Source organism: Camelus ferus, chromosome 25 (genome assembly GCF_009834535.1).
Source record: "Camelus ferus isolate YT-003-E chromosome 25, BCGSAC_Cfer_1.0, whole genome shotgun sequence".
NCBI lineage: Eukaryota > Metazoa > Chordata > Mammalia > Artiodactyla > Camelidae > Camelus > Camelus ferus.
Genome location: NC_045720.1, coordinates 33,700,964 through 33,726,574, shown reverse-complemented (window position 1 = coordinate 33,726,574; position 25,611 = coordinate 33,700,964).

Below are 25,611 nucleotides of genomic sequence, written 5' to 3'. Positions count from 1 at the left end.
CATAATAGTTCAGTCATATATATCCTTTTTTTGTGAGTGAGAGCAAAAGCCAGATATTTTCTTTTTTTATATTCTGTTTCATTATAGGTTACTACAAGATATTCAGTATAGTTCCCTATTTATCTATTTTATATACAGTAGTTAGTATCTGCAAATCTCAAACTCCCAATTTATCCCTTCCCACCCCCTTCCCACTCAGGTAACCATAAGTGTGTTTTCTATGTCTGTGAGTCTGGTTCTGTCTTGTAAATAAGTTCATTTGTCTTTCTTTTTTTAGATTCCACATATAAGTGATGTCATATGGTATTTTTCTTTCTTTCTGGCTTACTTCATTTAGTATGATGATCTCCAGGTCCATCCACGTTGCTGCAAGTGGCATTATTTTTATTTTTTATGGCTGAGTAGTATTCCATTGTATAAATATAGCACAAACTTCTTTATCCAGTCACCTAAATATCTTTTGACATTTTACTAATTCTAATGCCTCTCATGAGTGCTACACACAGTCACACCTGAGATAAAGGAATGCATTGGTTGCTCTCTCTTCCATGCAGTCGGGGACTTCCCAAACAGTGGCAAGATGGTCCTAGAGATTATCTCATGTCAGGGCTCAGCAAACTACAGCCAATGAGCCAAGTCTATTCCATTGCCCATTTCTGTAAGTCCTGTGAGGTAAGAATGATGTTTACATTTGTTTATGGTTGGGGGAAAAAAAGAAAGAGTATTTTTTGTGACATGTAAAAATTATATGAAATTCAAATTTTGATGCCCATAAACAAACACAACTTAAAACACAACCATGTCCATCATGTATGTGTTGGCTGTGGTCAATTTCACATTCAACATCTCCACATTCAGCAGAGTGGAGTAGTTGTGACAGAGACCAAATGACCATATGAATATTTTCCATCTAGCCCTTAATGGAAACATCTGCTGAGCCCTGATGTGTGTCCTCCCCAAGTCTCCCTGATCAGATCGCCTTAAACTCAAGTCTATTCCTTTGCCTGAATCTGTATCCTCAGCTCATTGTTTACAAAGCTTTCTGTACAATGCCTGGCACATACTATTAAGCAGAAAATGCCTAATAAATGCATGTAACCAATACTTTCATTATAAAACAGATGGAAGAGAATGTCAGAAGCTCCCAAGATGAAAAGCCAATAAATAGTACTTCCCATAACAAACAGTACAGCATAGGTTTTGTGTTTTTTTTAATGCGTATGCACAGTTTGCACACATGTCTGCCGTTCTCTCTGTATGAGGTCTACTGGTTCTAGACTCCCTGGCTTGTAATTACAAAGTAAAATCTTCTAATGCCAATAATAAGATCAGCCTCTATACCTTTTAAGTGCAATCTTCCTGATTATAAGCAGCCACCGAGTAAAGACATCAGAGAGGGAGATTTTTTTAAAACCCTGGGGCAAAAGTTTAGTTAAAAACAACTTGGAAAGTGGTTTAACTGCTTGACCATCACCCACCCCCAGCACACAGCATTCAAAGCAAACCCACTATTTCCGACAATGTTGAAGAATCATTCTGTGTTTTTTGTTGGGTGCCTCCTCGCTCCTAAATACCATCACCCTGGTCAAAGCTAATATGGAGAAAAGGCGGGTAGGGGAGATAGAGTTCAGTTTGCTTCTTCCTGTCTCCTTATCCTATTTCAAAATAGCTGGTCATGGGCTTGGAACATCTGGGAACTTCAAAACCCTTTCGAAGACTGCAGCCATAAATTGAAGCTATGCCTACCCAACGGAGACTCCAAGGGACTGTATCACACACTATATCCCAGGAAGAGCCAAGCATTCCTGCACAGAAGCCAGCCAGGCTGGAAAGTAGAATGGCAAGGAGAAACCTAAAGAAATTCCAGAAAGAGAATCAGGAAATGTCTCATCTCCCAAACAAAAATACAGAAATATGCATCCTACAGTTTATGTGTATTTTCAAATATTTAGAATGAGAAAACTTGTGCAATCAAGTGTAAAGTAAAACAATGCAACACCCACACGCTCATTCATTCAGTCACTCACTCATTCTTTCTGTCACCTTCTCCATGAAACCTTTAATTGAAGACTAAGTCACTGCCTCTTCATTCCTTGCATAGCTTTTCACATTTGGCTTCCTTTCAACCCCTCTGCATTATATATTCTAATGATTTGCTCTACGTGGCACACTTCAGCCTCTAGAGGGAGTTCAAGCCCCCAGATCCTCCAGGGGAAGAGTTCTGTTGTGATGTGTGTGTCAGTTGGACCAAGGTGTCTGGGGTGGAGCATTTGGTAGGAGGAGCCATGAGGTCCAAAGCTCTTGCTCCTGCCTGGAGAGCCCCCCGGGACCTCTTCGCCTTTTGGGATCTCCCTTGTCTTCTTGGCTTTCTTAGAAAAGCCCTTTGTAAAAACTTTGTAAAACACTTTTCTCTTTCTCTCCTGGCTACGTAGCTGCTATGACAGCCTAGGCAAAAGGACTGTCTCAGTTCAAACAGTCTAAACTAGCTAGAGGGAAGAAGACCAGATAAGTATTTCATAAAAAGTTCCAATTAGTAATAAGTGACAAGATAAACCTTGGTGCAGCCACTATGGAAAACAGTATGGAGGTGTCTCAGGAAATTAAAATAGAACTACCCTATGATCCAGCAATTCCACTTCTATTTGTCAAAAGAAACTGTAAACACTAACTCAAAAAAGATATACGCACCCCCATGTTAATTGCAGCATCATTTACAATAGCCAAGATATGGGAACAACCTAAGCGTCCATTGGTGGGTGAATGGTTAAGGAAAAAAATGTATTTATTTATGTTTCTTGCCAGTTATCTATTAAATCTTACTGTATTATTTAAGAGCTTCCCAGTTTGTGATATTTCTTTTGATTGCATGTTGGTTATTTTTACTGCACAGTTTAAAATTTGTTTACGTAATCAAATCTGTTAAATTAGCTTATCGCTTCAATCTAACCTAATTACATATAGCATATGTGCTTCTCCAAACGTAATACATATGGTTTCTACTATTTTCTTTGGGATGACATTTTTGCAATTAAATCATTAGTCTGGAGTTTATTTGTGTTATAAGATGTGAATCTGGAGGATTTACCTCAATTTGGTATCTAGTTAGTTATTTCAGTGGCATTTATTAAATAATCTCAACTCTCTACATATTCTAAGGGAAAGCTAACAGAAGTGACAAAACATTATACATAGTTCCACAGCGACCTCTGACGCTAATGGCTAAGTCTTCTTGATTTGATACCCATCAGTTTATGCATCTCTCCAATGAGTGGATTGGATTAGGGGCTCTTCCAGAATTAACATTTGATGATTCTCTGAAATCCTCACTCAGGAAAAGGCAGGTGCTCCGCAAGCCCGTGTCTAGAACATGGTGAGCCACCACTTTGGCTATTGCTGTTTGGATTCTTCAGGTAACTTACAAACCCCCTTGGCCACACTGCCATGTGGGAAGTCAGGGATCCAGCCCATTAACTTCATTTAGGATGGCTGCACAGGGTATATCTGGGTGACAGGAGCAGCGCCTAATGGGCTGTAAATAACTCTTGACCACTTGACCTTGGTCATGTTGATATGACCCCCGTTAGGTCTCCTCAATGTTAGGAATCATGCAGATGCCTGTGAACCACTTCATAAACCAACAGGGTATTTCCCCTAATTGGAGAGAAGCATGGCGGTGCAGAGCGGTGGTTCATCATGCATCTCCTGAATGCATGGCTGGACTGGATGCCATAGGAAATCACCCACCTCCTGGCCCCGCCCTGTCACTTTCTCCTTTTGAGCTGAAAGATCCTACAGAGCATTTGAATCACTTGCCCAAGCATCAGTTCATCCCCTCTCTCTCCCCACAAACTCCCACTCACCCAGCAGCACTTTCTGCCATGTTTGATGCTCCTCTGCAAAGCTCCTGCCTTCCAGTCAAAGCCATTTTTCCCGTCACCCTACATACCTCAATTTTTTTTTCTTTCCTTGGAGTGTTTGCTCAGAACCCAGATTCCCCAAGAAAACTTTCCTGTGTGATGATAATAATCACCAGTGACACTGGCACCACCGGCACCTCCCCCCACAACTGAGCCCCCGCTGTAGGACTGACCCTATGCTTTATGCCCCAGAAACCTCATCTTGCAGTCAGGCCACTGCAACTGCATCTGCTCCCTGCCATTTACTAGCTGTGTGGTCTTGTTTAAGGCACTGCAGCCTCTCAGTGTCCCAGTTATCGTCTGGAAATAGGGAAGGCTGGCAGCACCTATTTCTCAGGGTTCTTGTGAGGTTCGAATGCGAAGTACTTTGATCCCTGCCTGGCACACAGCAGGCACCCAACAGAGGCAAAGCAGAAACGATTTCGGTGATGGTGGTGGTGTCTCCATTATACGGATGCAGAAACAGCTTCAGAAAAGTTAAATTATTTACTCAAGGGTTCAGGTTATCTACTGCTGCGTAATTACCTTCTCAAAGCCTTCATTGCCTTAAATAACAGTTTTATTCTAGCTCATGCTTTTGTGTCAGGGGTCAGGGCCAGGCTTTGCTAGGTGGGTCTTCTGTTCCATCTGGCATTGGCTGGGGTCACAGCTGGTGGCTAGGCTGGGCTGGAGGGTCCAATGTGGTTTTATTCACATATCTGGCCCCTTGGTAAGGATGTAGATGGCCTGTAATACCACTTCCAACAAAGAGGAACAAGAGAGCTTTGAAGAAATGAATGACTCCTCATGTGGAGCATTGTTTTGTGCCAGAAAGCTAGAAAGTATCAAAGACTAACTGGGTCACGTCAAAAAGACAACCTGAAGGGATTCCCAATAACAAAAGAATTTAAAAAATAAATAATGACTGCAGTGGATCTACGACACATCAAATATATAAAATTCCATGCGTTTATAACACCACATGACAAAAGGAAAAAAACTCTAATTGATTATCATGCAGACTATTAGAAGACCAACTATTTGCTGTGAAACTTTATGAAAGAAAAGAAATATTTATTTTGCCTTTCCCATACAAGCTATATTTCAGAGATACCAAACAGATGGCAAGGCAACGTTCTTTATAGAGGGATTCCAGCCAATAAATAATTACGGAATTAAGAGAATTTACCTCTGTGCCACTCCTCATGAAATAATGGCTCCAGGCAGTGATTCCTTTTGGATGCTAAAACCATTGAGTGCCACTTGATAATGCAAGGATATGCCTGACTTAGCATCACTAAAAACTGCAGACATCATAATGTGATGTAGTAGGAAATGTGCAGCACTACCTGTGCAGTATTATTGACTAAAAAGTCAAAACCGCCTTTACTTTTTACCACCAGTGTGATATAATTAGAAATCCCTATCTTCAAGCCCTGATTCTGGCTAGGGCTCATAAGAACTCGTGTAATAGCCTAAATCATAAGAGCAGGAGGAGCATCTTTTGTTAACATATTTGGGTTTTGTCCCCTGCTCCTTGAACAGTTCTGGAGTGAGACAGGAAAGAGCACCTTTGTGATTCATATCAAACCTCTTTCAACCACAACAGAGTTTACCTTAATGAGATGACTCTGGAAAGCCTCATGGATGGGGGACTCATTGCCAGGGAAACCAATCTTGTGAATAGAGGGCTGGAAGTTTCAGCCCCACCCCCTGACTTCAGGGGAGGGGAGAAGGGCTAGAGGTTGAGTTAATGGTTGAGTTATTCACTAATAGCCAATGATTTAATCAATTATGCCTGGCAATGTTGCTCTAGACAAGGACCACTGAAGACTTCTGAGCAGGAGTGAAAAAGAACTGATGAAATTACTGTTTTAGAAAGACTAATATAATGAGGCCCATAAATCTAACTACCAATCAACAGGAATTAGTTGCTCCTCAGTATCTGAGAGTGACTTGTTTCCAGGGCAACCCCCTAGTCCTGCCCTGTGGGTACCAAAATCTGAAGATGCTCAAGTCTCTTAGGTAAAGCAACATGGTATTTGCATATAACCTATGCACATTTTCCCTTATACTTTAAATTATCTCTAGATTACTTATAATACCTAATAAAATGTAAATGCTATGTGAATAACTGTAAAAACAATGTAAATGCTAAGAAAATAGTTGCCAGAGTGTGGCAAATTCAAATTTTGCTTTTTGGAAATTTCTAGAATTTTTTTTTCTGAATATTTTCAATCCAAGCTTTACTGAATAAGTGGATGTGGAAGCCACAGACACAGAGGGCTGCCTGTACAGGGGATAGAGAAATCAAATACCGCTACAAGAAAATAATGACCCAAATCCAGAATGAGGAGACGGTCAACGGGACAAATTAGTTATTTCACCAACAAATAAACAACTTCAAAAAAAAAAAAAAAGGACAGGAAAGAATTGGCTCAAGAAAAAGAGAGAATTGCGTGTAACGTGTGGATTTTGAATCGTGACTCAAACAAATCATCTGGGGGAAAAAAATCTTTGAAACCATTGCATAAATTTCAATATGAAATTACTATTATGAATAATTATTGTTAATTTTGTTAAAATGGTTATAAAGGAACCTGTTTCTCCTCTGCTGCTCTTACAACACACTTGAAGATTGCATATGTGTTAGTCACTTACCTAAATACCCATTTCTCTCTTTTTTATTACTAAGCAAATCTCAATTTTGTTCAGAGCCACTCTATGCCCATCTGCAGGAGTTAGGTCATGATATTCTAAGCAAGTCAACACAAGCCCACATGCCCAGCCTTCCTTCAGATCTGGCCAGTGAGAAATAAGGGTAATGTCCTGGGGAAATTCCTAGGAGTGTGTTTGCTTTGACAGAAGTTTATAGATGCAGCTGGCCATATTCCTGCATTCTTTCTGCCTTGAACATAGACGTGATGAATATAGTGGTAGCGTAATAGGGAAGAATGAGTCTGACTCAGTATTACATCCGTTTCTTTTACTTTAACTTTTGTATTCTATTGCTTTTGCTACAAGTAAAGAATGTTGCCTATAGTTTGAAATATATAAGATAGTCCATTCTCAAGGCCCTGACCTTCAAAGGTATAACAGTTTCCCCTTCATAGAGATAAAAAGTTGCAGAATAGAGAATAACATTTGTCTTGTTAGAGGTTGATAGGAACATCATGACCTGACCTACATGGACAGCTGCAAGAACAAAGGATTCCAACACCAGTAAGCCTGCAACAATGAAATACACCCCTTCTCCTTTCAGTATAAAAGAAGCCTGAATTCTAATTTGGGTATGATGGTTCCTTGGGACATTAGCCCACCATCTTCTCAGTTTGCTTGCTTTCCAAATAAAGTCACTATTCCTTGCCCCAACAACTCATCTCTTGATTTACTGGCATGTTGTGCGGTGAGTGGTACGAGCTTGAATTCAGTAACAGTGGTAGCCACTATGCTATCATATAGAAACACGCAAGAGAAAAACTATAGAGGTCAATTTTAACATTTTTGGTCTGCTAAGCCAAAGCCATTCGTTGCCCACCTGTGAAATAAACCTCTCTTCGAGTCACCATGATCAATTTGAGGCCAGATGTATTAATAAAATAGTTGTTTAGAGAAGAGTTAAAATGGAGTCAACAAAGGCACTATTTAGAGGATAATTGGGATCAAGACTATGGTGCTGGAAAGGTAAGGAAATGTACTTTGGATGTGGGAGAAAATCCAAAGGAAAATATTCAAAGAATTGAGTTAAACTGTAAGACACCTCGTCAGTGTCTTCCAAGAATTAGAGAACTGCTTGGTATGGAAAAACCCACGTATTTGGTGTCAGATCCCTGGACGATATATGGCAATCATCCAGAAGCTGCTAGCATTGGAATGGCCTCTTCAGGGGCAGCTAAGTCTCCTGCTTAGAGATGACCTTGTCATGATGAGGTGTCATCCTTAAGGATGTGGTATTTGTCTTAAACCAATTACCATCACATAGTGCTGTGTCTCCAGTAGGAAGAATGCATAAGTTTGAGAACCAAGACATGGAAGTAAGCAGTTGCCCAGCTGACCATCGCTCCCAGTGGCCTGCTTGGGGAACTTGTGATTCCCAGCTCCAAGACTTCAGGTTCTTTGGGTCTCAAAGTCCCAGGTCTTGGAAGAGAGATACTTCTATCAAGGGATACAGTAAGAATTCCACTAAACTGAAAGCTATGACTGTCACCTGGTCTCTCTGAGCTGCTCGTGGCAGTAGACCAGCAGGTTCAGAAAGAATTCACTGTAAGAGCCAGAGTTATTAACCCTGAGCACCGGGAGGAGGTAGGATGGCTGCTACCAAGTGGGGGCAGGAAGAAATACTTTGGGCACTCATGATCTCCTGGGTTACTTAATCCTCCCATGCCAGGCTTTCACTGTAAATGGTTAAGTGGAGCAATCAAGGCCTGATAAGAGGATGGCAGATGGAGAGGCTCAGACCCATCACTCCCTTCGAGCCACTTAGATGAGGAGAAGTTCTAGTCAAGGGGTAAGGGGCAGGTAAGAGGGAGGGGGTTTATGAGAGTCAGCTAGAGCCTCAGGACTAGCGAGCAGCAGCCACTAACCACTAATCCTCATAAGTTTTAACATAAAACGTGACAGCCAGAGTCTGCAGGAAATTGTGTCTGGACAGAGGGAACCTACTGTGAAAGGCAAGCCCCTCTGGGTAGGATCAGGAGTGGAATGGAGTGAACGCTGCTGGATCCCCACCAGGTCCCCTTCACCGAGCTGCTGTCCCCAGTCCCCAGCCACTGCACGTTGGCTGCTGGCTGCTCGCAGCTGCCTCTGGCTCCGGAGAATTGCCTTGGGCCGAATGGCAGCAGCCTCACCAACAAGTGAGGCCCACTTCCTTGACTGGCTTCTGCCCCGACCCTAGTCTGCTTACCTCACTCTCTGTCTCCTGAGACCGTTTTCTCCAAAATTCACCTTCTCACAATTCTCTATTTCAGATTCTGACTCTAAGAAACATGATCTAAGATACTATCTGTTTTTATTTGAATAGTGCTACCCCAAAAGACAAGTTCAAGTCTCAGGACTCGGTACCTGTGAATGTGACCTTATTTTGGAAATAGGGTCTTTGCAGATGAAATCAAGTTAAAATGAGGCCGTGCTGGACTAGGATGGGCCCTAATCCAGCATCTTGTGTCCTTATAAGGGGAGAGACACAGAAATAGACACAGAGAGAGAAGGAAGTCTACCATGTTGTGATGGAAACAGAAATTGGAGTTAAGCTGCCACAAGAGACTGCCAAGGATTGTCAGCAGCCACCAGAAGCTGGAAGAGATAAGGAAAGATTCTGCCCCAGAGCCTTCAGAGAGAGCATGGCCCCATTTTAAGCCACCCAGTGTGCGGCATTTTGTTACAGTATCCACAGAAACAAACACGCTGTCACTGAAGACCCAACTTCAGCACCTCTGTGAAGCCTTCTCTGGTTGCTCCCATCCTATTGGACACCTCTGTCTCCTCCAGTCATCCTACAGCTCACATTTTCCCCTCCAATTCACTGCCACTTGCCACGCACAGGCTAGGAGTACATTTTCACTTTCCACGGGTGTTAGGCTTTAAACTTCTGGAGAGCAGAGACCAAGGGTGATGATACCCTGACTCCCAGCTTAAGGAGTCTCTTTGGTTAGTATCAGCTTTTAAATTAAAAAAAAAAAAAAGTTTGATTGTGGACTCTGATTTTAGAAACTACTCCCTGCGCAAAAAGATGGGGAAAAAGAAAGCTGAGAATCACTAGAAGTGAACAGTGTCTCTGTACTATGCAAGGTTTTATTTTCTTTGTGGGTTATGGCTCAGGCAGGGAAACTTAGAGCAATGACATAGTGAGAAAGACAGACTGAAAAAAAAATGTGGGCTGGTGAAAATACCGATAGATGCGTGGAATATTTGAAAAAGTTGGCATTTGTTAGCCTCCTTGCTTAGAAAGCCTCTGAGACTGTTTGATTCTCTAAGTGCACCTCATTTTCAAGACTCATGCTCTTCAATCCCCCTGGAAGCTGAAGCACATCTAAAATAAATACAGGTGAATGGAAAATGTTAGTTATGAATTTAACGGAAAGACAGAAACATGCTGGTCTCAATTTCAAACTCTTTGATTTCAGCATCCAAGAACATTTATTAACGAAGGAGATTTTTATGTTTTGATCTGCCTATTGCTTGTTAGTGTTCCTAATTCACATCTGGAAAGTTTCCTTTGAGAACAAGTGTCCTACAAGATGCCAGGGATCTATCAAGACCATATTCTGGGACTATTCTCTTATGATTAGACTGTTCTGGGAGGACAGAGGAAGGGAGGTCACAAGGAGAGTAGTGCTAGCCTGTAGACTGAGGGATGAATAATATCAATTAAAAGATCTCGTTCATGGGAGCTACAATGGTAGTCACTGCCTTAGCAGACAGTCTTCAAAAACAGTTGGTAGGACTAAACTTCAGGATGGAATTCACTAATCAACATGGATAACTACTGATCTTTTAAATTTAACATTTTAGTCTAGTAAACCAAAAAAAAAAAAAATCCTAAAAAATCAAACGTAATGTTTGTTTTCTTCTAGGTCCCCAAAGAAAAGGTGGGAACAATTCAACTGTAACCCAGCTGGATAACTTGAAACAGAGTATGCTGGGTCACAGTCAAAGCGAGCCATTGATCTGAAATAACACAGGTGATAGATAGACAGAGGCAAGATCGCTTACTGACATATCCAATTTTGTATACAGAAAAGAATTAAAAATAAGAAATCCCTACTGATTATCCTGGAAGATTTCTTTTTTTCCCTCTAGGCTTTCTTGGTCCTTTCTTTTCCCTAAAATGCGTCAAATGTTAACAGAAGAAGGACACTGTTCTTCTGCCCTAAATGTCTTATATTCAAAATATTCAAATGTAAAATCTGATCCAAAAGGAGCTCCAGTTTTGGGAGGCAAAGAGCATGAGAATGTTTGGCGTATCCAGTGTCATTCTACAAAAACCTTTTCTTTCCTCACGAGGGCCTTAGATACTCTGCCCTGGAAAGCCAATACACAGTATTGTACAATTTGATAACGTGTGTGCGCACTGCTCTGTGAGAAGCTGGCAGAAAAAGCAAAGGGAAGAAATAATCCTCATAGTTTTCAAGGCAAATAATGAGGTCACTGCAAGTAGAATTTTTCCCTTTGTCAAGCTTCAGTACCCATCACTTTTCCAAGATTGGATTTCATTTGCATTTCCGTACTGGATGAGAAAACTTCACATGCGCTCCATCAGCTCACCTGCCTGTGACAATCTCAAGATCTTAACAGCCAGACCACCAAACAGGAAACAGTCGTGCAGATCAAGTTTTGAAAGCTATCAGTCCACAACCTTGCTTGCCGGGGAATATTTTCCAGAGCCTGTTCCATATTTCCCATTATCCTATTTAAATTTAAGACACAAGTATTTTATGTCTTTTTACTTAGAACAGGAATTAGATATATCCTAGGGAAATCAATTCATTCATATTTATCTACTTATTTATTTGCCTCTGTTTATTTATTTATCATTCATTTCTTCAACGAATACAAGTCAGGAACGGTGCTGAGTGATGAAAATATGAGTAAGACACTGTGCTTTCCGTCAAAGAGCTCTCAGGTAGTAGGCGGGTGGCCACTAACTGTAGAATGTGATTTACAAAGAAATGCATCCAGTTCCAAATAGGCCAGAGCAACCCCACCCACGTGGAAAGAAGCATTTAGGGCCCTTCAGAGCCGCTGGGACAGGTAGGTCTGATCGTAGATAACTCGAGAAAACAAATGCCCACTCAACTGGGAATTTTTTTCTGTGTAAACTTTCTAAATCCTTGAAAGCCAAGCTCTTCATTGTCTTCCTTGTTCCCATTCCAAGAATGGGTAACTGAGTTTGCTCTGCCCCAAACACTTTTTCCAAGGGTGTGGATATTTCAACTGGTTTTAAGGAGCTCTCCATGGATTTTGTTTTTTTGGTTTTTTTTGTTGTTGTTGTTGTTGTTTGTGCTGTTTCCCAATGTTGAAGGGAAGTGAGGGGAGGGCAGGACTGCCTTTCTTTAAGGAGTCTTACCTGTAGGGCATAAAGCCACTTACTGCCTCTGCTTTCCTTACCTGGTCTCCCCAAGCCAGGCAGCTCTGGGATCCTTTATAGGACAGGAGAGAAAAAAAAGTCGCTAGCCAGCCTGATCCCCACCGTTGTGCCTGCTTCATTCTTCCCACACTCGCTGACCCTGGGTTCCTGGCCTCGGGCTCTCTCGCTCACAGGATAGATCAGTCCCCCTGCTTGTCTCTGTCCCCCGTTTGAGCGTGGATGACTGTGTATTACAGAGTCTCCACCTTGTTGTGACATTCGTAACTCCCAGACCTTTATACTTCACTGCCACTGTCCTTGCGCTTCGCATCTGCCTTGTTTTCAGGGACGGTGAACATTATAAGGGAGGCTTTGGAGATGTCAGAACTGGGTTCATCCTCTTGGCTGTGGCATTTTTTTTAGCTGTGTGACTTGGAGCAAGACTAAACGTCTCTAAGCCTCAGTTTCAACTATTACAACCTTACAAGGTTTTTGTAAGGAATAAATGCTATGACAATCATTGAACACCCAAGCATATAGTACAACCAAGAAAAAGGAGCCATTTTTGTGATCACTGTGTACACTCCTTGCTTATAGCAGAGGCTGGACAAGCCTACTTACTTTAAAGTGTATCTATGTATTTTGCAGCGTGTCAAGAACCGTGCAGAACCCCGGTAACACAACTGACACTTCCTGTGCAGTATCTTTAAACCCTCCCCATCCCAATAGAGATGGGGGATGAAGCCCAACCCAGGGCTTCAGTTTGATTGCCTCCTACAGCCTGGAGAGTCCCAACCCTGGCACAGAACACCCAGCAGCTGGAGAGATTTTAGACGCAAACACATTTACTGATAACTGTGATTATGGAAAGGTATTTTAAAACCTCTTTGGAAAGAGGCTTGACTTCCAGCTTGGATTTCAGATAAAATTTGATCTCCCTACCACTGGACATTGTAACAATCCCTGTACAACCCTGTTAATCACCCAGCAGCGATCAGAAGTTCAGAAGAAGGTTAAGACTTTTTTAATTCATTAATTCAAGAAATGTTTTCTACTTTCTCTCCCTCTTCTCTTCCTTTTCATAACAGTTCAGTCCTAACACGATTTTTATGGGCTGAGCAATTTAGGCATCTTGACCAGGATGGAGGGAGTACAGGGACCCAGAGCCAGAGGCTAACTGGTGAGGAGGGTGGCCCCCTGGAAGTGGGTGGGGAGGCAACCCCAGTAGGAGATGTCGGAGTCACGTGGACTAAGAAGAGCATCTACATAATTGGCATGTAATCTTCAAAATACAGCAAAGGCATGAAGATCAGGAGAATGCTAAAGAAATACTCCAGATTTGAAAGATATTAAAGAGACTCGACAACTAAAGGCAATGTGTGACTCTGGACCGGCTCCCTTGTGACAAAGGACGTCATTGGGATAATTGGCACAACTTGAATGGAGTCTGTGGATTAAATGGTAGTAACACATCAGTGCTAAGTTCCTGATGCTGGTGGTTGTGTTGGGGGTACGCAGGAGAATGTTCTCAGCTTGTAGAAATCACACACTCAAGTTTCTGAGGGTGATGGGGTATCTGGGGGGCATCTTCTCAAATGGTTTAGAAAATAAAAGAGTTCTTTGTACTAGCAAGTATTCTGTAAATTTGAGATTGCCTTAGAGCTTTAAAAAATACACTTTTAACTTAAGTTTTTAATTTTCAGAAAACTGTGAAGACAGTGCAGAGAGTTTCCATATATTTCATACCGAGATCCCTTATAATTAGCATCTTACATTAGCTTGGTGAATACCTTGTAATTAATTAACCAATTTTAGTATATCACTATGAACTGAAGTCCATAGTTTATTTAGATGTCCTTAGTTTACCATGCTTTTTTTTTTTTTTTTTTTTTTTGTCTGTTCCAGCATCTCATGCAGGATATTCCATCACATGTAGTCATCCTGTCTCTCAGGCTCCTCTTGGCTATGGCAGTTTCTGAGACTTTCTTCCCCATCCACAATCAGAGTGGATCTCATCAGAGAGCTGGGCTAGAAGCTTACAGGAGGGAGACATAAGTATATGACTGAGAACACCCAGAAGAGATTGTAGAGTGAACAGAGAAATGCATCAAGGGGAATACCAACGCTGAAGCAGAAGAAGTACCAACAAAGGGACTGAAAGAAGACTGGCCAGAGGAGAAAAAGAAGAACCAAATAAAGTGACGCCACAGAATTTGAGTTACAGAGCTTTAAAAGGTGGGAATCGAGGGGTGGAGGGGTGGGGTCAAGGACTCTGACGGTGCCGAGCTCAAAGTAAAGTTAGTCTGTCAACACAGAGATGACACCTGAGAAATGATCCAAGAAAAGTTGTGGCGAGCATTTATTTATAGCATGCCCAGATCTGGACGAGGAGAATTTTCTAATTCTTCCTTCACTATGAGGTTTAAACAGCTGATGATAGTTCAAACTGTTAGCTTTCCGAGGGATGGAGGAATGACATACAGCGTTCTGAGGTCAGACATTATTCAGCAGAGGTCCGTGGGCTTGGCAGAAGGGATGGGATCCTAGAGGCTTTCCTAGAGCTCATAGCATCACAACACTACTCACTTAAGTGGTGGCTCCTTCAGTTTCAGGTATAACCAGACACAGAACTTCTTTGCTGTGCAGGGGTGCTGCTCACAATGACTGCTAACTGCTCATGGGTTTGTAGCCAAAAGACGGCTGTGTGGCCAGACTCCTTTCCATGCTGGGCACACGTGCATGCCGCTGAGCGCTTGGGAGAGGCGTTCCTGATTTGCACAGCCTGTTGCAATTTGTCTCTTATGTTCACAATCTGCCTGTGGGTTTTGCTCAAAAATAGCTATCTCATTCCTTAGAACTGCATCCCAAGACTGCTTTTCTGCACTATATTTACTCTTAATGCCAAAGGTGATTCTTTAGTGCTTTGTGGTTTCCAGAGCACTTTCACATTTAATATACTTAATTCAAACTTCACAGCAACCCTGACATAGATGAGTTAGTTGTTAATATTATTTCTATTTTTATGGATGAGAAAACCGAGGCTCAAAGAAATCATATGACTTACTGAAATCTGCACAGTTAACATTTGGGAACGTAATGATAGTAGCTAATAGGTCCATTGTACTCACCATGAGCTAGCACTGTTCAATGTAGACTATATATCAATTTATACTGTAACTCATTTAATCCTTGTAACAATCCTGCAAGAGAGGTGCTGTTAATATCCTTTTTTACAGATGTAGCAACGCAGGCACAGAAAGGATAAATGACTTGTACAACCTGATAAGTAACAGAAGAGGGATTCAAACTCAAGTAGTCTGATTTCCAAACCGGTTATGCTACCCTTGAGCATCACTTCCGAATAAACCCTGGTGTTATCTGGGTTGTGTGTTCTTAGGCTTAATGTGAAAATAAACGATTTCTTCTAGCACTTGCTGCTTGAGTTAACCCACTTGACCTCATTCCTCAAAAGTCACTTCAAATTCCACTTTTCCATTTTCCATATATATTCAGTCTCACAGAAGTGTAATGAGATAGACAATGCAAGACCTATATTACAAGACCTAATTTTTGAGAGCTGTTTCTTTCCATCAAATGTTTGGTACCACCCAAAGAATCCAAAGTTGCTTAAGATACTGGGTGTGATGTTTCAGGTGGTTCTAGGGCTCAGTCACGTAAGAGGTCTTTGTCTCTTTGTCTTTCTGTCTCTGTCTTCCTCTTTCCCTCTTGCCTCTCTCTCATTGGTAGCATTTGCCAATTTCCATGATGTAATTACTCCCACCACGTTTTATTTCAGCCTACCAACACGATATCCACTGGCTTGCAAAATTCCTGAGAATTTAGTCATTAGCTCTAATGCTAATGCTGTCCTAAGTGATTTTATGTAATGCACTTAAAACAACAAACTTGTCAAGATTTTATTTATTAGTTACCTTTTACATACTGAGGCACAAAGCAGTTAAGTACCCAGGATAAATCAGTTACCAAGTGATCTGGACGCGGTACCCTGGCTCTTATCCACTCCACTGTGCTGCTGACCTCTCAAATATTGGCTGGGCCTTTCAGTTTCATCGTTGGTGTCTCTGAAAAAAAAAAAAAAAAAAAAAAAAAAAAACAGAAAAAAAATCATCATCAGTTGCTTTCAAAGTTCCCTGCCTGGTTGCCCAGGCTCCCATCTCTCCATTCCATCTCGCATACTACTAACAAAATTCTCTTTCTAGAAAAAAAAAAGAGCTGATCGTATCATCCCCCTGCTCAAATACCTTCAAATAGTTTGCTGCCAGAGATAAGATAAAATACAGCTTTATCCTGGTATATCCACGTCCTCCGGGGTCAGGACTGTAGTCTTCATCACAGCGCCCCTGAAGGTTTTGTCTGCTTCAGTTACACAGAATTCACTGTGATTTCTCAAACAGGCCATGTGCTCTCCTACCTCTGGACACATGCTGATCTTGCCATCTGTCAGAGTCCTACCATTTTCAAAGTCCTTTACAAATGCCACTTTCTCTGTGAGGTCTTCCCACATGCCTCCAGTTGGAATACATTTCTTTCCTGCTTCCTGTTGTCCCACTGCATCTGAGTTGCGCTGCCTCTGTTACAGCACTTACGACGGTCTGGTTTTTATTACCGTTATATCCCACAGTGTGGGAGATATGGCTGTCTCCCCTACCACAGAGTGAGTCTTTGTGGGCAGGGACCATGATCCATTCCTCTTTACCTCTCTTCCACAGAACCCAGGGTGGTGTCTTACTAATAGCAGGAGCTGAACGAATATTTGTGATTTTTATTGCTAAATGATAGCAACGAAAATCTGAGCGTGGTGTAAACTGAGTAACTGACTCTCCTCTCTCCCAGTTCATGGGGCACTACCCGCTCTAGGTCGTCCCCTGAGGACAGGAATGCCAACCCCCTCCATCAACTAGGGAAGCAACGCGCAACACCTTGCATCATGGCCACAAGGGGGCGCGCTGGCGGGAGAGCAACAGCCGACCTGGGGAGGTCCTGTGCCAGTTCCTGGACCTGGACCTGTTCCTGTCCTCCTCCACTGGCCTGCGAGAGCAGTGACACTTTCCACTGTGGGCCTCCCCTTGGTCACAAACACAGCCACCTCCCAGACTCAGATCCACCCAAGACTAGAGCGCGGACTTCAAGACGCCAAGACTCCTAGAGAGTGGAGTCTTTCGCCTTACGGACCGGAGGCCGACACACCGTCTTCCCTCTCCCATTCCCTCCTCACCTGATTTGTCTCTGCTTTCACATTTTAGGACTTGCAAAAACACAACAGAACCACCTATCTGCTCCCCTAAGGTGGCTGCCCAATTATCAGGGAGGTCTGTGCCTCCTGCCCCTGCTGCAAGGGAGAGCAGATCGAGAGCCTTCAGGGACTCTCGGGTGTGGTCAAGGGAGTTTCTGGGACTCTTCTGGAAAGAGCAGAAAAGTGAAATCAACACCCTCCCTCCAGTGTGCGTGCACACAAATCCAGTCGCCAGAAGGCATTCCCATCCCAGCGTGGGGGTCACTGGCAGCTGGCTCTGGCTGTGGCTGCACTGTAAGAGCCAGCCTACGCGCTGCGAGGTGTTACTAGGATGCCTCACCTCTACCCACTAGACGCCAGTCACGCCCGGCCCCTCAGCTGTTACACCCCAAAATGTCTCCACGTACCGCCAAGTGCCCTTGGGTGGCAAGATCTCCCCCAGCTGATAGCCACTGAGACAAGTTAAACTGCCGTATAAATGACCCCTGTCAGGTTAGGAGTCCATTGGTCCCAGGTCCAACCTTCCACTTAGGAGCCCATGATCAGCTGCATATGGCCTCTGGAGTTAGTGTCCGGGCTCCAGTCCCTGGCATGGGGACATTCCTGACGGCTGCCTCCAGGACGGGAGGCCAGGCTATCATCTCGCTATTGGTGTTGTTCCCCAGACAGAACGAGAGGTTAGAGGGACGTGTTTCCAGCGGACGGTCCACTGAGGTTAGGGACGCTCTTTTGAGAACTCTTTCCTCTGAGTCTGCCACTCTGAGCCAGGGCCCAGAGACCGGCAAAAGGAAAAAGAAAAAAGAAAAACCAAATGGGCAAATAAGGTCAACATCAAGTCTTTTTCTTTAATTAGGCTGCATTTCTTTGTCGAGAACAATTTTGGAAGGATCTCATTTTATGGACTCTCGCCCTGAATTCAAGCAACGTCAGACAGCCTCCTTAGATGCTTTAAGAAAACACCTCAAAGGGTCAATAAGGCATGTGGGGGGAGGGGAATGTATATAAAACCTCCTATTGTCAAATTTCCATCCTCCTTACACACACACACACACACACACACACACACACCCGCGCACCCTTTCCTACCCAGATTCTTCTGTCCCCTGTTGAAAGGCTTAAAGTATATATTTTAAAATAAAGATAAAATATCTTGTCAGTGAACATTAGAAATTGTTCACAAATCTCCCAATAATTTGCTTTTCTGTAAAATGCAGGAGTACAAGTTTACATTCTATTGGTGTTCAGATTGTTTCTTTATGAAGTTTTTTCCTTGGTGTTAAATAGCCTAAAGTACCATATGTTTCTTAATAAAAAGCCACGTAAAAACCTACATTAATAAACTGAACTCAAAGAAAAGCTGCCCCCAGACGGCTCTAACCAATCCTTTTTATGGGCTTGCCAACAATTTCAAGATTGTTTTAATGAAAAAAATTTATGTTCCTGTCTTTGTGGACCCCAGCATGCCATTTCCCCCTGCTCACCCCCACCCCACCCCGCCGAGCCCAGCAAACCCTCGCGTGCCCTGCAGAAGGGTTCACTCCTACCTTGGCAAGCAGTTCGCTGCAAGGACTGAGCTTTTTGGAAGCCCCTGCACACGCACGTGGCCCAGCATGCTAACATTCCCAGATGCCGCAGCGCCACCTCCGAGGCCCCTCTGGCCTCTCCTGGGGCTACATGGCATGGGGTAAGCAGGGCAGTGACTTTAAAAGGGAAAATTCCTTGGAGCCCCGCCTGAGGAGCCATGAGCATGTTTCCAGAGTCCATGTTTCTCAGCATGTTGGAGGGGAAAGAACATGGCCCGTAGACCAACAAGTGTCATGCACTTCTGTAATCGCCGATGTGTGCGCTGGTCTTCGCGACGGGATGGTAAATTCCTTCAGAGTGGGATCGTATTTTGTCGATCAAACATACTGCTTAGCATAATCTTGGTTTGTCAATAGGCCTTCAGTCCATATTGAAATTTGATTATGCTCAAATTCCAGGCTGGCTACACATTGGCTATAAGTTACATAATTAATGTTTATCGATTAAATGAATGAATGGAAGAGAATGCTAGGTAACTGCTGTGTGTGACTAGCAACATGACAGAAGTCACTCCATAAATGATGGCACTTTTATTTTTATTATATTTATTACTATTATTAATGCTAGTTCTGTGCACCTAAGGCAATTTACCTCCATTTTTTTCATCTGTAAAATAGGTTTCATGATGCCTGCTTCCCCACCAGGCTGCTGTGAGGATTAAGAGGCCCATAGGAGATGCTCTGGGCAGGGTGGCTCTTCTCGTTCTTTTTTCACGGTAGAAGGAATGACCACTTTGCTTTCCACCACCTACTGGGACACAAAACCAGCACGGCCCCCCTTGGTCGACAATTGATGTATCACTGCCATAAGCCTTCAAAGGGAAGACGTGATTCCACGCCCGTCCGCCTGCCCGCCCCTGCCCATCCCTACACAGAAGGAGGCACCCTGGAGGGAAAGAAATACCAGCCAATTTGAGGCTGTCTCCTGATCATATGCTAGTCTCCTCATCTTCCTCTTGTACCTTTTTCTTTCTTTTTCTTTCTTCTGGTTTTTGAGAAATGTGAGCTTACCTCCACAGAACTCATAAGAAAAGGAAGCACTGTTAACTCTTCCTGGTACTTACAAAGACAGCAGGGCACTGCTTAAGACTTGGGGGGCGGGCAGTGGTATCTGGGAGGGCAGACTGTTCCAGCGGTGAAAATTGAAGAGACGCCAGGCTATTGCTGGGCCTGACCTCTGTTCCCACTGGAGTTCTCTCCCTGATGACCTCTGGACTTGCTTGCTTGTTTTTTTTTCTTATCTCTTAGAAGATTTTATATTTTAGATATTTTTAAAATTGAAGTGCAGCTGATTGACAATGTTGTCTGGTGTACAGCATAGTGATTCAGTTATACAGATATAATATATTCCTTTTCTTATTCTTTTTATTATAGGTTATTACAAGATCTTGAATGTAGCCCCCTGTGCTACATAGTAGAACCCATCTCTTATAGACTGTCATTTAGAAAAATGGGTAGATGTGTTCTTGTGTGACCACAGGGACAGTCAGGACAGTGGGTAGTCCTGTGGGTATAACTGTGAGCCTTTCTAAGAAAGAACATTCCAGCAATTTGAATATTATAACCAAAGGAAGAAGCTGGCTGGAAGGCAGCAACCTCACCACCCCTGAAAATGTCCAAGGAGAGATTCTGATAATGAAATTCTTGCTTTAAGTAGGGAATTGAACTAGGTGGCATACAATGAAATAGAAGAGTCTTTGGCCCCCAAGAGTAGTTTAAACCTGTTTTTATTTCTGAGAACCTACATCCTTTCTCCTATGATCAGGCCTAATGGGTCCAATACTGAGTCGATTCCTTTCTCTGCCGATGCCATGAGTGAGCAGCTCTCTTTCAGTCAGAAGTTCTTTGTGGCTGAGGCTTTACAGTGGTTCTCCTAGCCCCCTTGTTTGCCTAGCAAAGCTTACTGTTTTTTTTTTCAATCAGACTGGTTTTGACCCCCCTCTCTGGTTTTCATCTACATGAAAAGGTTCTGACCCTTGACTTCTCCTGACTCCTGGTTGCTTGGTACAGGCCCTGAGTTTTGCTTGTCTGCTTGATGTCTGAATTTCTACTTTGCCTCAATTTATAGTTGCCCCCAACTCCTAACTACCTGCAAATTTACTCTGGTGGCTAAGTGACTGAATTCCGGATCAGCCTGGGTTCAAATCCTGCTTCTTGCTAACTGGGACACTTTGGACAAGTCACTTTAGTCCTCCAAGCTTTGTTTTTCTCATATATTAAATGGAACTATAGTACCTATGTGATGCAGTCTGCGCCCAGTAAATGTTACTACAATTATTATCTCACGAAGATTCTGATTCAGCTTATATTCTCAGGTCCCAGCTTCCTAATCCTTCTAGATGCTCTGACACCACCAACCACTACCCTGATACTAACAAAATCTTAATTTAGGCTTCCCTTGCTTAATCAAATGAGTATGTTCCGACTGAGTTGGCTATAAATCATTTTCATAAGGTGAGTCGTCTTATTTGTCCGTTACATTTCATCAGAACATTGAGACACTAATTCTCTCAAAAATCATTTTGGACCCCGAATATAATGAAGTTGAACTTCAGAATTCAGAAAATCTTTTAAAATCAAAAATAACTTACCAGAGAGTAATGATCCATGTTCAAAACAATGGTCATAATCATACACAGTTTGCACGGTTACAAAAAAAGACAAGACAGCAAGTTCAAGAAGCATGGAACCCCCAAATTCCATCTATCTGTGATGTACGATCCTTTAGAATGAATGTGTGACTAAATCCATGAATTTGTGAGTTTAGAAGTCTATCCAGCAAAATGAGATCATTTGTCACTGTTGCAAAATCACTACTCACTACCATGTTTAGCATTATTATTCTGTCTCTGGACAGCCAACTTAAAGAGAACCAGATATCATACGGGTTCAGACAAGAGGGCCATGGAAATGTTTTTGATGAAACAGGCACAGTGCATTCTTGTTAGCCATTGGCTGTTTCCTGAATATGTCCATCAATCTCAAATTCACCAGACTCCTGGAAACAGGACTTGAACCAAACCTAACTCCAAGCTAAAATTCAAACAGAACTGAACCCAAATGTTAATGTTTCACCAAACCGTGAACTGAACCAACTTTCACGGGGGAAGCGGGAAAAAAAAAAAAAAACTACTAAAGCATTTTGATTCAAAGCCAAAGCTATATGTTTTACGAAACTATCGAACTGGAACAAAAATCAGATCAAAATAGTCCCTGAACTAAATTTAAACTAAACAAATAAATTTTTATTTCTTTCCAATTGAATCCCTGGCTACAAATAAGGCTTAGTTTAGCACAGACGGTATTTAATTCAATACATGTATAGTTTATCTTAAGCAGTTTTTATGTGTGTCAATTTTCTCCTTTATACAAAGGGGTATATACTTCACTAGAGTTACTCTGAGGACTCAGTGAAATAATAAGCAAGCACTTCCATCATCATCATCACCTCCATCATCATCTGATGTGCATTGTGTCCAGCACACAAGGGGTCAACTTCGCATTTTAAGTCCTCCAATATGTTCACTGGCCACCAGAGGGCAGCAAAAAGGTAGAAACCCTTGCTGGAACTGACTGTGGAATCTGTCTTATTTATTAGGACAAGCACTGAGGGCTTACTATGCGCCAAACACTGTCCTAAGCATCTTGCATATATTAACACATTTAATCCTGAAAACAATGCCATGAAGTAGGTTCTGCTATTATTCCTAAATGGAGCAGATGAGGAAACTGAGGCAAAGAGAGGTAAAGAAATTGGTCCAAGGTCACCCAACTAACAGGTGGCAGAGCCAGGATGTGAACTCAGGCAGTCTGGCCACAGAGTCCCCACTCTTAACCTGCCACCATTTACTGCCATTTGATACTCATTTTGGAGGATGCTAACCTGGGAGAGGTTCAGATCCTGGCCTCATTCATAGTCATGGGTGGACCTGCAACCCACGATGATTTCATAAAGTTCAGGACCCAGAGCAGAGAGAGTCCAAACCTAAACCAGAAGTGTGTGGTGTGCTCAACAAGAGTGCTGGGGACTAACTGAGGGCGCGATCATCAACCGAGTAAACAGAGGGATGTTTGGCAAGGGGGGGAAGGATGGAATTCAGGCATAAATGCAGAAAAATGATCCGGACAATCGCCCGTGACAAAAGAGAGCCATCCTCATGGCGGCTGGGTCCAACTGGCTCATCTTTCTGAAGCTGCAGCACGTCTTGAGGCTGAAAGAGCCAACGCTGAACAGGACAACAGGGAGCTGATGCAGTTCCATTTTCACAGCAACTTCCAAATCCCAGGGTTCTTTTAGTTTATTTTTTTAATTAAAAAAAAAAAGAAAACAAAGCAACAACCAAAGAAATCTATCATCCTGCTCATCACCGCCAAACCTTTCAAATGAACAGTCCATACTAACTGCCCAACATCTTCATTTCCCACACTCTCCCCAACCCGCTGCCATCAGATTTCTACCTGCCCCACGTCAGAGACTGACCTCACCAAGGTCACCAGTCATCTGCCAAATGCCAAACCCAATAGCCACTTGGCATCTGCAGATGTGTCTGCAGCTTTTGACATTATTGGCCACTCCTCCCTTTGTGAATATCTGCCCCTCATCTTGATTAGAAATGCCTTACCTGACCACCCTCCGTACAGATCAAACCCTGCTTCTCTGAGCACAGTTTGTGGTCTGTTTACTGGCTCCTTTTTTCCACCATCTCTTGTCAAAAACCATGCAATGGCCTTTAACTGGCCTCCCTACCTCCACTCTGGACACCCAATCCATTCTTAACATTGCCATAGCAAGAGTTTCTTGCTACAAAAGATGAACCTACTACTCTGATCGTGATCCCTCCCTTTTTTCAAATCATTCAATAGTTCCCATTTCCTCAAAATGAGAATTTAGCTACTTTTCCATGTGGTTCTGGCAATGCCCTTTGTCTCCTCCCACTACTCAAAAATCATTCAAATTCCCATGGCTTCTCAAGCCCCTCTCCTTTGTATTCGAAATTCAGTTCAATCATCTCCCTCCTCTCAGCAGACTTCCCTGAAATCCTTTCCCCTAGACAGAGCTACTGGTCCCCTCCAAAGCGCCCATACACATGAGCCATTGGATGTTTGTGGCTCATTCACAGCCATGGGTCTCCTGTGCCAGCCTCCACTCCCCTTATGTGAAGGACCGTATGGGATTTAGCTTGATGTCCCCAACAGCTAGCAGAGAGAGGCATTTAATAGATACCTAAGGAATTAAAGGATTTTCTTAAAAGAAAAGAAACCCATAAGGGACTGAGCTACAACACCCAGTATATCCGTGCTCACAAAATGGTAGGTGACTGGGAACTGGAATCCTGATTCTGAATATATCTCAGTAGTTCTTAGAGATCTGAACGAGTAAGGCAATGCTGAAAGCTGCAAACTGTAAGTCAAGTGAGAGTCATCATATCGACTTTATTTCTTTATCAATGACAAGGCAACGGGAATGTTAATGAGAACCAGCAGGGCCACGCTGAACCGGGGGCCCAGTCCAAGTGGGTCTGCAGGCTCCGAGAGCAGCCTGCAGGACTGGCTTTGCTCTCCATGTACCACTCAATGGAACAAGTCCTGACAGTTTAACATGGAGCATAAAATGCGTTCTCTGGGTAACAGGGAGGGCACTTAGCATATTTGACTAGAATCATGTGGACCAGATTTTTGTTTTCTTGTCTTGCCAAAAGGAGTAGAGTCTGTTCACCCCGCCTGAGAAAATTGATATGTACAGTTTCCCCATATGTTTAGGAGGACTTCAGAGGAAAGGCACCCTTTCCCTAATGTGTCATCCTAGCAGAGGAGGGGGCCACCACAGGGAAAGGCAGAGACTGCAGGAGGTGTGCTCATGGTGGCTGCTCACCTACTGGGGCCATTTTTATTTTTTTGCCTTAACTCTGATGGCTGGAAGCGTGAGGGGGATAAGTATGAATTTCCAGTCCTCTGGTCTGTTCTCTGACTGCGAGGTGAGATGGGGAGTAGGACAGGTCAAGCTTCTGTCTCTCACTGGAAATCGGCAGGGCAGGTTAGTTCATTCTTTCCTACTGGACTTCTGTTCGGTTTCCAGTGTAGCATGGTGATGAGCCCCATGCCTTTGCATCCCACATTCTGGGTTCAAATCCTAGCTCTTCAAACTACTAGCTATGTGACTTTTGGACAAGTCATTGAACCCCTGGGTCCTCGGTGCTCTCAGTTGTAACTTGGGGATCATAATAGCTTCCTCAGAGAGTTGCTCTAATGAGAAAATGCCTGTAAAACCCTTGGCATCAAGCCTGAATCAGCACTTTGTAAATGTGAGCCGTTACGACTCTCAGTTTAAATTCTTAGAAATTGGATTGGCTTTCATGAAGCTCCAGATCAATCCAAGCTCCATGTGTCTTCACATCTGGCCTAAGAACATTTGGAAACCTCAGGGCGACTGCCATGACAGTAATGGCAGAGATTTGCTCCCAGTGGCTGAAGGTAATCGCTCTTGCAATCACAAGCAATTTTTGCCTACTGTCAGCATCACTGAGCCAAAGTTGACCTGGACGAGAAAGCTGGATCACTCTGAGTTGGTTCACATATAAGCCAATCTATCAACAAAATTCCAAATGCCCCCTCTTCTGAGTGATGAGGTAACAAAGGAGTTGACAGGCCAGGTCATCGGGTCTGGAATCCTGCATCCAACTGCGTCCTACAGTCAATATCAGATCAAAGTGAAAAAGAAATCACGAGAGAATTGAGCCAACTTTCCATGCGCAAGACTGAGCTTAGTTTGATTTTCAACTCTGAAACCAAGTTCTTAGGACTGACCACCACTGG